We start from the raw sequence: 16,837 nt of genomic DNA on the forward strand, positions 1-16,837 counted from the left end.
TTACAAGTGGCTCTACTTCTGTTTATTACAAGATAGCACATACATGTACGCTGAAGCTCAGCCACTGGGTTCTAAGGCACAGTTAGAGTTTGGTACCAGAAAGATCCCAGCTACAAACTGGTTTTGTCCTCATAGGTGTACTGTAGGTTTTCTAATCAGCATGGGTAAAGCCAAGGAAGTGGTTTCACACAAATATCTGATTTTTCATGAGAAGAGCATAGACGATGATGTATTTGTATGTGAGATGGGATAATATGGCTGTGGCTTATATAATATCTGTGGCTTATATAATATAACCATTACCTTCCATGGCAGTCTATACAATGAGAAGTGGAAGGGAGGGTGTTTTGACTACTATGGTTTACCCTAAGAGCACCGCTGTGGTCAAACTGTATGTTGTTCCACAAAACAAAGGTTTCATCTCAGACCCATATATGACAATGTAGCAAATAGCAACCATAAAGCTAGAATTTTCAAATGGAAGCATCCCATTTATCTGTACAGTACATATGTCACGGTCGGCACCCAATGCCAGAACAAACGCTAAGCACCCTGGTCTAGGCTCTTGCTTCGCCAGTAGTGTGACCGCCTTTGGCTTCGGGAGGAGCCCTCAGCTACTCTGATGCCACCTGGACTTAAACGAGAGGTGCAGGGCAGGAGTTCTGGCCAGCAATGGGGCACGACAGTATAAAAAGTCTAAAGGCCAACGGTCACGGTACAGACTGGGGTTAGCAGATACGAAGTCAGACAGACCGGGTCGAGGCAGGCAGATAGCGAGGAACGTCAGGCAGGCAAGGGTCACACCGGGTAATCAGACAGAAGGATTAAGCAGAATCAGTAGTCAAAAACAGGCACGGGTCAGGATACAGATATTCAGAGTAGTCAAAGCCAGGCAGGGTCAAAACAGGAATCAGGAATAAGTAGAAGCTTAAAGCACAGATATAGGCACCAGAAATAAACCTATCACAGGCAAAGAAGCATTCCAGAAAACCCCTTTAAATACCCCTTTAATTTTTCAAATTTGGCGCCATTGCGTGCTGACGTCACGCGCCAGCGTGCCTGCGCCTTTAAATAGCCGACGTGCGCGGCGCGCGCGCATTAGGAAGGAGCCGGCTAGAGGAGCGGCGTGGCAGGCGTCCCCGCCGCACCGAAGGTAATTTTATTACAACATATTAGCAACACTCTAGGTGGAATGATGGGTGTGTGTAGCTTCTCTTCCTCATATAGTTCAGTTCATATAGTTTCTACTAGTTTCTGCTTTCACGGAAAGTAAACCTGACTCAAACAGGGTTTATCTTCTCAAGAATCCACATTCACAGCACTCAGGAGATTTCTGACAGCCAGCTCACTTTACTATTCCACAAGCCTTTATTATAACAGTACTAACAAACTGACTCAGTTCATGTCATTCCTGCACTGTGTCTGTTTACACAGAATATATTGTTGAAGAGCGAAAGAACATGTCCTAACCCCCAACAAAATGAATTATGTATCTCACTAGAAGCTTGAGATTCTTCTCGAACACAATTTCTCGCTCCTCTGCTCTACATTTTATCCATATATATTAATATAACTAACCTCTAATGGACCATGTCCGATGTTTGTAAATGATACGCCTCTTGGTTCTAGCTCACAGGGCAGAAGTTGGACAATAATCAAACTCCACAGAAGGCATATTGATCAGTGCAATTTGGCTACTCTTAGCTGTGGGAAGCTGCAATATTGGAGTCACAATGAAAGAGCTGTACCATATTTATCAACACACTATTTGGCCAAAATTTTCTTCTGCCATGTGCTGCTGGGAGGTTTTTATACATATTGTCCCAAAGAGATTGTAAGAATTGCTCTGCAACTTGCTTTAATAGAGCTCTACACAATCTGTCAAGTCGTTTAGTTGTCAGCTCAGAATGTTTTAGTTTGTGCCTTCCACACATAATAGAGCAGCGCTGTCATGAAAAAAGCTTTCAATCAAGTTTTTTTCTACTAACTTTTTCTGCTTGTGTCAAGGTCTTCTAGAAAGCTTTGTGTAGTATAGGCATTTTCCTCTCCCCTCTTTTCCATAAACATCTGCGATCAAGTATTGGATATCCCCAGGAATGTACTCTATATCCTATATATTGAACACTTTTTTTAAAGTAGAGGCTTGGTGAAAGAGAGGTTGTTATCTCAAATAGTAGATTGATGGAAAATAGAAAACAAAATAGATCCTGAGAGAAGGTAAGCAGCCATTGGCATCTGACCTAGCCACACATATCAGCAAGTGTTTTATAAGTGCTGATCAGCTTTAAAGTGATAGTATATTGATCATTTATTCATTTATAAATCTGAAAAGCAATAATGTTCTGTATTCTTGCATTCCTCGCTGAGTAAAGACTTCCTTGTCTGAAAGATTTGGCCAAGCTTCTGATGACTTGAGTTAGTTAGCAACCTCCCATGGCCCTCTTGTGCTCTCATAACCTCCCTGCTAGTGATAAGAAAATCTGTCCCCTTGCATTTTGATGAACATTTCACAAAGCTGTTGGAAAATTTAGGAAACTGCAAACAAGTTGGTGTTTTTTCACGATGACTTTATCGTGGGAATTTTTTTTTTCAGGGCCACTTTTTTTGCAAATATACATTGAATTCTATAGGCATTTTTTTGGCAACTTTTTGCTCATCACTGCTCATCACTACTCCCTACAGTGGCCTCAAAGCAGGTGCTTATTTTTGAATTCTTGGCTTGGAGGCAAGTTATGAAAACATAAAAACCAGATGCCTTCTGTAGGCTGCCAGTCCATATAGGGGCTACCAAATAGCTAATAATAGTCCTTATTTGGAACCCCAGGAACATGTTTTAGGCTTGTGTTGCTCCCCAAGTCTTTTTGCATTTGAATGTGGCTCATGGGTAGAAAAGGTTGGGGACCCCTGCCCTAAAAGGAGCTAGGCGGGTGCAAGACTTAACAGGCAAATGTGGTATGTCTTATTTGGGGAAATGGATTGCAAGAAAATATCTAAAATGGCAGTATAGTGATAAAACAGCAACAGAGCCCCCTATATACAGTATGTTCATGGCTTGTAGAGAGGTATACACCTGTACTAAGCAACAAAGTTTTGTGGTCCTTATAGCTGTTCCAGCTGCATTCATTTATTCCCTAGGTGTGTACTGCATTGTCTGAAAGGCTGTTTCACATATCTATAACTCATTTTGTAAATTAAATATGATGGCAAAGTGCTCATATACAGTACCTTTTGGTTGTGTCAAGATTAGCAAATGCAAAAGGAAGCAAAATGATTTCATTAAGGAATGGAGATCTATGCTGCTAGTAAGAGATCAAAAAGGAGCAGATAAAAGCAGCTGGACAGAGGGCAGACAGCATATGAATGTTTAAGATAAGAGGCAAAATGAATTAAAACAGCAAAAAAGAATAGACAAATCTAAATAAATTCAGTATTACAAAGGGCCAATGAGAGGAAATTAACGTGGAACAGATGGAATCATTAAACTGTATCTTACAATACTTGGCCTATTTTAAAAGAAATCCCATTTTAGCATTTCTTTACCAAAAACAAAGGGACAAAAAACAAATCCACTGTGTTCTTAGGTCACTCTGCATTTCTCTAGGATTTCATAAAATTGTGACTTTAAAACATTTCCCTTCTACTGCTGCATAAATACTGCTTCCAGCATCCTTTATGAGACTGGATGAGACTGATCATGGATACAATGCAGAGATGATGACCTTGGGTTGCCTAGCTTTACAGGGAACTGGGGACAATAACAAAGCTCAGCAAATCAGGATTGTTGTATGCGCGACAAGGCTTTTTAGATTTCCATAAATGAACAATTCCAGTGAAGGATGGTATATTGTAGTGTTAAGTCTAAAAAAACTATGAAGTGGACCACATTGACTTTCATAATATTGCCTGGCCCTCTATAGCTCCAGACCTAAGTATTATATTGTAGGGGAAGGTGTGCTAGAAGAACAAAGTTGATAAAGACACCAACATAGCTATGTGAGTTGTCCTCTGTGGACAGGCAAGCTACTGTAGGAAAATTGTAAAGCATTTGGTTGTCTGGGTGTGCAAAAGTGTGCCTTTTTAAAGACTCCGCAACATCACCATTTATAGCACATTAAGGCTCATAGCTATAGGTGGTATTTTCATTGCAGTCCTCACTCTTGTTTTGATGGTCTGGCCTTAAAATTCTAAGGTTGGAAGCTCAGAAATGATTGAGAGAGAGTGTTTAGAACTCTCAGCACCCATGACCTGGCAGGCAGGAAAACAGGTTATTTTTATGAATAAAGTTGCCACTGAACATCTTCAGTGCATATTCCTATATCTGCAGTATTTCATTCATAGATACCTTACAACAGAGGGTAAGTAGACATATTTAATTTATAGGATTTCTATCTTAGAGTACTGTATAGTGTCCTAAATTTACTTCACGATCCACCAAAACACTGGTACAACATAGTTTCACATACTGAATATGCTAGCCCATTTTGCAAATAACATTCCATTCCATTTCCTTTTTAACTCACAGCATAAGCTGCAAATATTAAAACTGTGATGGAATTAAAAAAAAATTAAGGATAAGCCTAGGGGTACAACAGTATTTTGCACACAGATAAATATTTGTCAGACTATTGGGGCCTCTTGATTTGTAAAACAAGTAACAAAACAGAGGACAGATACTTAGAGTCTGGCCTTGCATAACTGTTTAATGGTTTCATATTCTAACTAAAGAGCATTGGAAAGCTGTAAAAGAACAGAATGCAGTGACAGCAAGGGTCAGTAGCACTTCCACTGCCGGCTGGTGTACTCTTGGGTTAAATGACACTCTCCAGCAGACTAAAGAGTACAACACTAAGTATGGAGTCAAGTAAATTCCATTGTTTGATGTTTTTACAAACATCATACAAGTAAGGATACAGAATCAATAGTTTGAAATCATTCTTAGTGCATCAGATGAGTTCTTTAAAAAGTGTAATGGCCACACATGTGCTACATGCTGCACTAGGCTAACCTGAAGGTAAACATTAGCTGACAACTGCTATGCCGGGATCTACCAGTGGGAAAAGGCTTACTAATCACCAAGGCATTTGGAGACTACCTGCTAATATGGGTTAAATCAGGTCAGTAGCAGCAGCTGATTGGCAGTGAATGGTACCAGTCCCTTTGTGACCACCTCTCAGTCAGAGAGACTGTTAAATGCTTCAGGGCGGCATTAAGCAGCTTCTGGATTACACTTAAGTGTATCAGAATGACAGAATGGGTAAAGGTTTGAATTGGGAAACTATAAAAAAATCAATATTTAGCAGCACTTCTTTGCTTAGCCATTAAATCAGCATTGTAAAAGGTAACCTGAACTTCCTTCAATATTATGTGACATTACATGTATGTAAATGCAGATTACATACAAAAACTGACCGCTACGAGCTTACAGTCACTATGGCTTGTCTTTGAAAATCTCCCAGTAACAAATGATACAATATTGCAGGGCTTATTTACAAAGACATGTAAAGGTGCAATTTTTAAATGCAAATCACATTGTTTAACCACAATGCAGCATTGTTCCCTAGAATTCATGTGCATGATAAGTGGCATCCACTGCAACTTGCACACTTTGCACAACACAGATGCTAAATAGTAGCTGTTTTGGTTCATTGCACACGTTGTTCCCCTAAACCAACTTTCCTGCAGTTTTTGGTACAAGAAAAAGCACAGAGATGTGGTATGTTCTGGGCCACAGCATCTGAATCCAATAATAAATGATGCCCACTTTAAGCCTAAGATCATTAACAAAAAAACTATAGATACCTGTAGTTACATTTAAACATACATTCAAAATGTCATAAAAACCATAGCTGTATATGATAATGCAGATCTGTAGATCCTCTCACAGTCCATGAGTGAGATATGAGTGAGTCTTTAACATCTTTATAAGGTTGTCTCCTCAATGCCACTAGCAAGCACTTGATTGCTTAAAGACTATACTTTAGATCAGTGCTGTCCAACTGGCGGCCCGCCAGGCCCACCTCAGGCTCAGGCTGTAATCACTCCCATTGTTCACTTCTTCACACCTCAGACTGTAGGCAGAGTATGGCACATACAGCCAGCATAGGTCAGGGAGGGTAGGCACACACAGTCAGGGTAGGGCAGGCAGAGTATGGCACATACAGGCAGGGTAGGGCAGGCAGAGTATGGCACACAGAGGCAGCATAGGGAAGGCAGAGTATGGCACACACAGGCAGGGTAGGGAAGGCAGAGTATGGCACACACAGGCAGGGTAGGAGAGGCAGAGTATGACACACAGAGGCAGCATAGGGAAGGCAGAGTATGGCACACACAGGCAGGGTAGGACAGGCAGAGTATAGCACACACAGACAGCATAGGACAGGCAGAGTGCTGCCTGTGTGTGCCATACTCTGCTTGCCCTATGCTGCTTGTGGGAGGTGAACCTGGCAGGGGTTTGTTGTGGGAGTTTGTTAGCAGTTGGAAATAGCCATTAAATGGTCCCTAAGGTGTATAATTATGTACTGGGGGTTGCTCTGCTATCCACAGGGGAGGAGGAGGCATATGGAATTTAAGGGTATATCTTAATATGACATAATTCTTTCACATATGAATGATGGTTGATATCCCCACAGTAAGGACCAAGCATTTGGGATTTTGCTGTGCTACCACCATTGTGATAAAATAGGTGTGGTTTGAAGTGGGTGTGGTTTCAAAAAGGGGAGTGGTCAAAACTGGCTTCCATTAGCGGCCCTCCACCATGTATGCTAGAGAAATTCCGGCCCTCGGCACTGTAGAAGTTGGACAGCACTGCTTTAGATTGTGTCCCCCTCTACCTCCCCTGTTTTCTCTCTCGGTTACAAGCCTCTGCAGCTACAGGCCTTTTCTTGCCCTAGTTCCCATGACTGGTACGGTACCACCAGGGGGCTGACATCTTCCTTCTTTTTCGTTGGACCCCTGGCAGCAAGTAGCTGGCCTAGCTCCATCTCTCACAAACTACAGTGCGATTCACAGATCTGACCTAATACTACCTAAACTAACTACATGGCTCAGCTTGGCATCTCTCAGTGGTAGCTGCCCTAAGGCTTCATGGCGTTATCCACTATTATCTTCTCACATCAGCCAAAGGGCAAGTGACCCTCTGCTTTCCCCCTTATATAGACTAACAGGGCAATCCCCAACCCTCTCTAGTGACACTCTGAGAAACCTGCTCTCAAACCTTCTCAAGGGGAGTCACACAATAGTTAATGGACGCAATAATTACAATTGATATAAAATATTTTATTTACTGCTTTCATTCTCTAAGAGTATCAGTTGAAGCTTACAAAAATATTAAAATCTAATACTGTCCTCTACAAGTTTTGTTTTAATTTTATTTTTTTATGACAAAGGCTGCGGTAATTGCACATGGAAACGGTTTTGGTGCTTTTAATGTGTGTTTTTAAAGAAGAACTAAAGCCTATTGCAGAAATGTTGTACATTATGTTTTGGGCTTCTGTACCAGCCCAAGGCAACCTCAGCCCTTTAGCGGGGAAGATCTGAGCCTCCAAAGATTCCCCCAGTAGCTCTCCATCTTCTTTTCTGCTGATTCACTTACTTGACCTTAGAGACCCACTCACAATACACTATATCAATAGAATATAAATGTTATAGTATAAGGCTGATCAGTAAATAATACAGATTATTAGTACATGGCAGCTCAGAAACCACTGCAATTAGCATCAGAATTTTCCTGCTTAATAATTTGCAATGACTCCTAAGCTCAGCTTCTCAACAGCTGCCCAGAGCCCACTGAGCATGTGCAGTGTCACAGACATTTTCCCCCGTGACAAGTTTCAAGTCCTGGATCATTTCTGCTATTGAGAAGCTGAAACTTTAGGCTGATGCAGTACGTTCAGTATATAAAATTTGTCACTTTTGTCCATATTAATTTTTAGAGTTTAGTTATCCTTTAAATAGCTCAAAAATTGTAATCCACTGAAATGCACTTATTTCAGCACTTGTCATCTACTAAATAATCATTTAAACATTACTTAAGCCGAGTAGGATTATTTTGCCTACAATAAGGATTAATTGTATCTTAGGTGGGATCAAGTACAAAGTACTGTTTTATTAAAACAGAGAAAAAGGAAATCATTTTTAAAAATAAGAATTATTTGCTTATAATGGAGTCTATGCAACATGGCCTTTCTGTAATTCGGAACTTTCTGGATAAAGGCTTTCGGGATAATGGATTCCATACCCGTATAAGCTTATTAAGTAAGAAAACAATGATTACAGTTTATTCATAGCAGGGAAAGGGAAACGGATAAATGAAACATGAGACAACTGGGCCACAAAGAGTTGGTGTTCAATCCTGATCCCATCAAGACAATCTGACTTCTTCCTGCGTTGATAACCTTGAACATGTTCTGTAGTTCTATCCCATCTAATAAAAATGTGCATAGAACCAGCCATTACCGTATCTGTAGGAAAGGAATCCCACAGCTATAATGATCTTAAGATCCCTTCCTTTATTTAACTGTCCTTTCCTCCATTCACAAAGGATGGCCTTGTGTCACATACATAGTCCTGGGAAAGCAGCGCTCACTGTACTGACCTTGGACGTGTTCATGCACATTAATCATATCACCTTCATGGCATATTTTTCTAATAAAAACTAATCCTATTTGGCAAGTCGTATTATTAGCCCCCCCCCAATTAAATGTTGTTGCTTTCCTTATCTAAACTCTTTTTATATATATCTTTATATGTGTATATTTATTTTAAATTTTACCCAATCAAAATGATAAAAGGAGCAATGCAATCTGCAGACTGAAGGTAAACCATGATAATCTATCTGACTGATACAAATCATTTCCCAACCTCCCTTAGGCTCACAGGGTCATGTAACCTTACCTTGTGTGAAGTGATGGATTCTGGGACTTAAAGACCATCTATTTTCCATAGTGGTTTGTGCACAGATTCTCTGAAGAGGGACTTTAAGTCCCAGAATCCACCACACAATGAAACAAGGTAAGGGAATAGTTGAACAACACTGTCAGTCCCAGTGGGGTTGGGAAATAACTATTTTATTACAATTTTTAAAAAAGCCCAACTGAATAATCTCATGTCAAAAAGTGAAATATATTTTCCCTTATTTTAGAATAGCTATTTAATATTCATTTGCTTAATCAGTGTCTCCAAATATACCTCCTTTCATTACAGATTTCTTTTGTATTTGAGAAATCAATGAGATATTGCTCTTTCAGGTCTATGCCTACAATCAATAAAACTCTCCTGATGATTTTACCTTGAACCTAAGAGACAATTTTCATTTGTTTCATAATCTCTTTTATCTACACGTTTTTATCCTGTCAATTTTAGCCAAGTGTAACAATCTGTTGGTGTGGCCTATATGTGTGTATATTTATATATGCAACATAAAATTTATGATACAAGGCTGATTAGTAATTAGTTTATATTCACATAAAATGGCTTTATAGAAACCTGTGCATTCTTATTTTGGACAACCCCTTATGTGTAGCTTCTCAGCCCAGAACAAACTAAGCACGTGCAGGGGCACTGAAATTTACATTATTTTCTTATTAGTATTAGGAGATAGGGAGTCTACCATGGGTAACTATCAGCCCAAGGAGGTAAAAATGTGGGTTTTAGGTTTGGATGTAGGTTTGTGGGCTGGGTGTCGGTCTACTCTACCTCATTAAATAAACACAAGTCTCTTGCCTGAATGATGCAAGTACCATAGACTGATCTAGAAGGTAACTGTTGGCTTTGGGCATATGAAGTTCCCAAATAACTTTATATGCCTGAACGTTTTGATGCTAGTTATTGCCTATACATGTATTTAAAAACCAATTGCACTTTGTATCTGTCTGGCACACAGTTTATGCTGTGCTAGTATACAGTAGGCTGCACTTGTAGCGTGTTCCATTTAGAAGGTTGCAAGCTATATATAGTGTCTTTACTAAAGTCTTGTAATTGTCTCTAACACAGCGTAATATACCAGCTAAGCATTTCCCTGCAGGTTCCACTGTGAGCAGCTTTCTGCTAAGGCAGTGTTATAGAGCAATACCCTACCAGTAAAGAGACACAGCACGTACAGTCATTCTTGACTCTGTAACAACTCTTGTTGCTTAGTTTGCTGTAGAGCTTTGTTGTCTCTCTATCATCACCAGAAATACAGAATACCTGTGATTACCCGTTAAATTGCATTAAATCCAAGCTTGTTACATGTCTTTAGTGTTCAGTTAGCAAGAGAGGACTCTGAAAACCTTATATGAGAAGCACTACTGATAGAATCTGAAAGGAGACTAATCCCAACAAACACCTTTCACACTAAAGAAATACCATCCAGACTCACCTACTGCTCTTTAAAACTACAATCCTGTCATTTTAGTCAGGCCTGGGGTCCCTGTGATTTTTGAACACACTCTGGTAAGACCTGCAGTGGTATTTAGATAATGGCTCTAGGGACCACAAAGCTAACAAGTGACAAGCTGAGAAGAATAGTCTAAATCTGCCTTATGGTATAATGATTTCCACGTATAGTGTTGGTTGGTGTTTCGATCTCATTGACTGCCCCCACCTATCTTTTTTTACACATGAGTGTATACAGCTATAGGATCTATTATCCAGTAACACGTTATCCACAAAGCTCCAAATTACAGGAAGGCCATCTCACATAAGACTCCATTTTAATCAAATAATCCTGATTTTAAAAAATGATTTCCATTTTCTCTGTAGTAATAAAACAGAACCTTGTACTTGACCCCAACTAAGCTATAATTAATCCTTATTGGAGGCAGAACAATCAGTTAGGTTTAATTAATATTTAAATGATTTTTAGTAGACGTAAGGAATGCAGATCCAAATTACAGATGAGACCCCTTATCTGGAAAATCCCAGGTCCCGAGCATTTTGGATTCCATACAGGTATATAGATTTAAGAATTCAACATGTAACTGCATATTTGTCATCCTAATTGGAACTTTATGTTGCTTCTAATAACAGTCAATGCCTGGCAGTCACAACCACTTCTTTTGGGATTGCTTCTATTGGGCCTAATTAAGGACAAAGTCCAATTGTCAGCATTTGAGGATGATTTCAATGTCTTTATTCTCTCTTTAATTCTAATCCACCTGCTCATTGTTTTTATATATAAGTATAATAGTTCTTCTCCATAAGCTTTTCCACTTCCATGGATGAGAAATGGGAGGGAGGGGGAGAAAGTGTTGTACTCTCCATCCTGGCCTGAGGCAGCAGCGAATTGAAAGGGCTTCCCCCCACACTACTCCCTGCCGCAGCTGCTTCTCATGCTCCCAGGCAGCGCGTCTGTAAATCATTCAAATGCTTTAAAACAAATACTTCTTAATCACTGAAAACGGGAGTCATTTGGAGTGAAAATGTTAATGTATTCGTATTGCAGGCAGCCGACAAATTAACAGCACTACACGAGTCTGCCGTTATTGTTTCTAATGACATTTATCCCTGTTTAAAAAGAAAAACAGATGAAAAGATATTTTGCCTGGAAAGTGCCTAGATCCAAGGGATGCTGCAAAGGGAACGGAATGCAAAACGTAACTATACGCCTGCGCTTCCGCTAATCAAAGCTTTTTATACAAAATATCTTAAAACGCCATGTAGCATATTTCAAAGTTACAGATAAAAATATTATCTCCATACCATAGCTCGCTATGCATTAAGGCACAGTGCTTTACTTTACAGAAATACCCCTTAAAACCCAGTTTTTCATCATTAATTTTTTTTTTTTATTGTTTTATAGCAATCAGTACAATATTTCACTTTTTGAGCACAAAATTGCATTCTTTTTTTGTTTTTTACAAACATTAGCATTTAGGAAGTAATGTCATGGTGTTACAGATTGCAAATATAGTATCAAATCTAACCGGTAACAGTAGCAAATATTATTTTCTTATGCAAATAAAAGCTAATGCGCTATTCAATATCAAAAAACGGGGAAAAACAAGGGGATAGTTAGTACCAGAGGAGCATGATGTTAAACATAAGTGTATTAAAACTTTTCACTACAAATTGTTAAGCAGATAGTGTCGAGGTAGAAAGAGTTCCTCCAAACCTATAGTCAATCCACGGTTGCCAAATTTTAAGAAACAGTGGGTATTTATCTAAGGCAATACTGGTTAGCTTTTTCATTTGTGAATATCCAGTCTATCTTGGGTTTAAGTAAATTGTAATTGATGGAAGGGGATTTCCAGGATCTCGCTAAAACTTGCCTTGCGGCTAAGAATATTTGATTGATTAGTTTCTGCTGTATATTGGTCACCCCTTGGGCCGGTGCTCCCATTAATGCCTCGTATGGGTCTTTTTGTAAATTCACATTTAAAACAAACCCAGTTTTTCATTTTAAATAATAGCTCCCATACAAGGATAGGTATTTCCAAACAAAGCAACTGCTTTATCCAGAATCCTTGAATTGTGATGTTCCTAGCATGCTGGGTATAGGAACATCACTAGGTTGGCTGTGGGTAAATCAGTTTTATTCCTTTGGTGAAACATCTGCCCATGAAGGAACAGGTAAAGCCATGGCATAACCTTCAAACATCAACTAACATACCCAGTCTCGTGCACCAGGGGGACACAGCCAGACCTCGGGTGCAACTGCCTGGGGGTGCAATTAAAAAAAAAAATAGTCTATGGTCACTGTGCTGCCGCTCCTGCCTGCCCTCTCTTGCTATAATTTCTGGAAAGGGTTGTCTGAATAAGGAGGTATGATGGTTGCGGCTACTGGTAGGGAGGTTGCTGCCTCTGGAAGGGGAGTTACTGTTGCCCCATCACGGAAAGTGGTCAGGTGGGGGGCCAGTTCATGACTGAAAGGATCATGTGTCCTTTATTACTGTTGAAGATTTTGTGAAATAGATTGAGATTAGATCAAACAGGAAGGTGGGATTTTAAGCTTCAGCTCAGCTTCTTATTTTATAGAACTGTCCCTAAAAATACCAGTCATTTTAGAGGTTGGAGGCTAATGATCACCATATTTTTCCACTTTCTTATTTACCTTTGATTGATCCTGCAATAACACAGAGTCATTTTAATTCTATGGCCGCTTCAGTTTTCATAAAATGGTTTCTTTTCATTGCTGGCCTTTTTTATTGATTTGATTTAATTTACTGTTCTTATCTCCTCCACTCTGCTAAATTGCTCGGCTAAATGCCTTATCGTACAGCACTAATGTAAACAATGCCTGTCAAGATCCATTGCCTGGTCCCAACAGGCCCAAAGTCTTTATGGAGGAGGTTCTTTAATAAAAACTGGAGGTAACCTTTGCTTTTAATCAGTAGAAAAAGGCAATACGTCACATGATCAACAGGAAACAATCTTTTCCATGTAAACAGAAAATGTTTCATACCTGACAGATACATTGACAACATATATTTGGAAGATATGGTTAAGATAATATAGATCATGGCATTTTCACAACTGACATTTAACCAGCTGGCCTAGATATTATGTTCTTTTTAGATCACTAAAACAGAAGAGTAGATTCAGTATTTTATTGCAATATATAATATAAAGCTATTGACCAATAAGCAGTCTAGAATACCAAGTTCATTATTCTTGTAATAACATGCAATGTTTGCCCTTGCCCAAAAAGATAGGGCACAAAGAAGCAGGGTAGCAATGAAGAAACCAAACTTCTGGGTGGCATTTAAGTATAGTCCTGGTTGATGGACAGTTTTAGAATGTGTGTGCCAAAACAGATCATCTTCCCCAACCTTAGACTTAAGCCAAATGAAACTATCAAACATTTGTTTCCCGACAGTCTAGTTAAGGCGGAGACATTTTGAAGTAAGAAATGTCTGTAGAAATGTTGTGGGTACAACTTATTCTCAGAAAGGTTTTACACAATAGCCACACCCACTTTTTAATTATAGTTTTTGAAAATTGTTGGTAAAGGAGGAAAAATGACAAAATTGGTCTGTGAATAAGTAGGTGCACAAACAACATTTTAATATGACATTTTACAACATTTTTGTGAATAGCCCCCTATAGATGAATGTTTTCATTTTGTATTATTTACAATACAAAAGGTCAAGTATTGCCTATGTTGCTATGGAAACCTTACCAAAGGGAGCTATTTAAAAAGTTAATTAATACTTCCATCATGGAAAATACATTGGGATACAGAAAGCTCTACAATACAGGAAGACTACCTTCCATAGCGTACATTTTATTCAAATAATTATTGTTTTATTGATCTTTTTCCTCTAATAAAATGTACCTTGTACTAGATAGTAACTAAGCTGCCTGAATTCATAATGGCTTCAAAATAATCCTATTGGGTTTAATTATATTTAAATGGTTTTAGCAGAGTTAGGGCTCTGATACACGGGGAGATTAGTCGCCCGCGACAAATCTCTCTTGTTGCAGGCGACTAATCTCCCCGATATGACATCCCACCGGCGAAAATGTAAATCGCGGTGAGGTGGCATATGCGGCGGGCGGAAATCGCGCCGCCGCGTATGCCATCCCACCGGCGATTTACATCTTTGCTGGTGGGATATCATATCGGGGAGATTAGTCGCCTGCAACAAGGAAGATTTGTCGAGGGCGACTAATCTCCCCGTGTACCAGAGCCCTTAAGGTATGGAGATCCAAATTACAGACAGACCCTTATTCATAAATCCCCATGTTCCAAGCAATCCAGAGAATAGATTCCATATCTGTAATGTTTTACACAGTAGTAACTAGAGCTACCTTACCACTATTTAGCTGTACTTGATAAATTCAGATTTAAAGTAATGATATGTCCTTGTTCTTGCTGGCCAAAGGCGTTTCAACAAATATAACAATTTAATTTGCAGCCAGTCTTTCAGTATGAATCCCTTTGCCCCATATATTGACTTTTCCTCCATATATTGACTTGTAGATACCATTGGGAGCCAGTTACACTTGTGCCAGTGTAAATCTACATAACCATTCAGAGAATAATGAGATTTATGTCAAGAACAAATCACTATTATTAGTTTAACAAATTTCTGCTCTGCTTACAGCAATCCTTTAATTATACCCTTGACTGCATTATGTGAGGAACTGTCCACAGACGAGGCTACATGGGGACTAGTGATAGCTAAAACAGCATGTTTATAGGAAGTTACAGAAGAAAGCTGTTTGCTGGCTATAAAAGCAGTCTTAATAATTTTGCTGGAACACTACATTCCCTTCGCTCCACATCATGATTATTGGTCTTTTATGCCTATTACTGAAATCTACACAGAAGCCGCGCTGTCACATTCAAGTGTGGGGTCATGAGCAGAGAAGTGGAGCCAGGCCTTACTTCAGTAATCACACAAATGAGGATTGCTGGGAGACAGCTCCTAAGTGAGGACACAAGAATGAATCGGCGTGGCTCTATTTAAGTCCAAGCAATAAAAGACGTTGAGAATTCCATATTGTTTGCTGTCAAGATTCCATTTACAAGTCTTGTTTTGAACAATTCTAACATTCTAATTAGATTTACTATTCGTCTTTAAGAGGAATCATATAAGGTCATCAGTATAAAGGAATGAAGAAGGCCAGTTCTGCTTTCAGTGAGATAGAACTATGTATACAATTACAATAGCATGCCATCTCCTGACTTGGGGGACAGATTTATCAAAATGTTTAGAGTTTAATATAGTAGAACTCACCCACGTTCTATTCATTGCTATGGGATTTTTAGAAGGGTATTTATCAACGGGTGAACATTAGAACTGACCATTTGATAAAGAAGCTTCTAAAAATCCCATAGGATTAAAGAGAACATTGGTGAGTTTTTATTTATTAAGCTCTAAAGTCACATTTTGATAAATCCACCCTGTAGTGGCACATTTACTAATACTGGAACAATTTTCATTTTTTTTATTTTTACAAATAATATAAACTCATTTCCATGAATGTCTGACATTTGCTTAAAAGTCTAAACTGAAAAAGCCTGTGCAAGTCGTGGAAAAGTCACAATACTGCAACTTTTTTTCAGTTGCTGCACAAAAAAACAGCATCAAAAATCTGAAACAAAGGAACCAAAAGAAGGATCCATCAGGGAAGGGACATCTGCCATTGACTTCTACATGATCTCGGTAAGTTTTAACTGGTGAATTGTCGGATTTAGATTTTTCAGCATTTTGTATATCTCGAAAGAAACTTTTTTTAGCGCTAAAAAAATCCAGATTGGAAAAAATCAAAAGGTTTAGTAAATGACCCCATAGTGTATGAAGTATATATGATACACCAACAGAATTCAATGGATTTTTGTCAAAGTAGTAATTCCCCATTTATAAAGATTAAAAAACTGTCCAAGGAGGTCAGAGGGATAGAGTTGTATTTGGAAATAGCATTGGAAATCCTGATTATTTTTTTTTAAACCTCATTTTACCGAAAGAGTATGTCTTCCTCTTATAGCTAATAATGGGATTTTGCCGATAGAATTTTAGTTAATTTTAGAGCGGTAAAGTAAGATCAGAATTTGCCAATTTGGTAACCCGTAATCAGGTAAAGTTCAAAACACAACAAAACATTAAAGTACCACCATATGTAAGGTCCAATAGTTTGGTGAAGTCGCCAAGCAAGCTGAAATTGGCCCATGTATGGCCACCTTAAGTATTGCACTTGCAATTCACTATATCTGGCAAGTGATGTGTCTCATTTTGAGAGTATTCCATGGTGCAATTCATAATTGTTAATCAAGGTGCCTAGGAATGAAACAGCCTCCTATCATTTTTCTGCAACCTGAAACTTCTGGAAAGCTTCTGGAAGGGGTAATAAGGGATAGGATAGATGAATACATTGCAGTTCACAATACTATTAGTTTGTGCCAGCATGGTTT

The 16,837-nt window shown here is 38.9% G+C and overlaps 1 protein-coding gene and 1 long non-coding RNA gene across 4 annotated transcripts in view; one reads left to right on the forward strand and one right to left on the reverse strand.

Annotated features, from left to right (window-relative positions):
* unc5a (unc-5 netrin receptor A) overlaps nt 1–16,837 on the reverse strand; it is a 185,691-nt gene that overhangs the window by 142,057 nt on the left and 26,797 nt on the right.
* Nucleotides 16,007–16,837, forward strand: part of LOC108646152 — a 115,323-nt gene continuing 114,492 nt past the window's right edge. Inside the window, exon 1 of the long non-coding RNA XR_004221959.1 lies at nt 16,007–16,091. This is a non-coding gene — a long non-coding RNA (uncharacterized LOC108646152). The remainder of the gene's footprint in view (nt 16,092–16,837) is intronic.

This window comes from Xenopus tropicalis, chromosome 3, assembly GCF_000004195.4.
Source record: "Xenopus tropicalis strain Nigerian chromosome 3, UCB_Xtro_10.0, whole genome shotgun sequence".
Lineage (NCBI taxonomy): Eukaryota > Metazoa > Chordata > Amphibia > Anura > Pipidae > Xenopus > Xenopus tropicalis.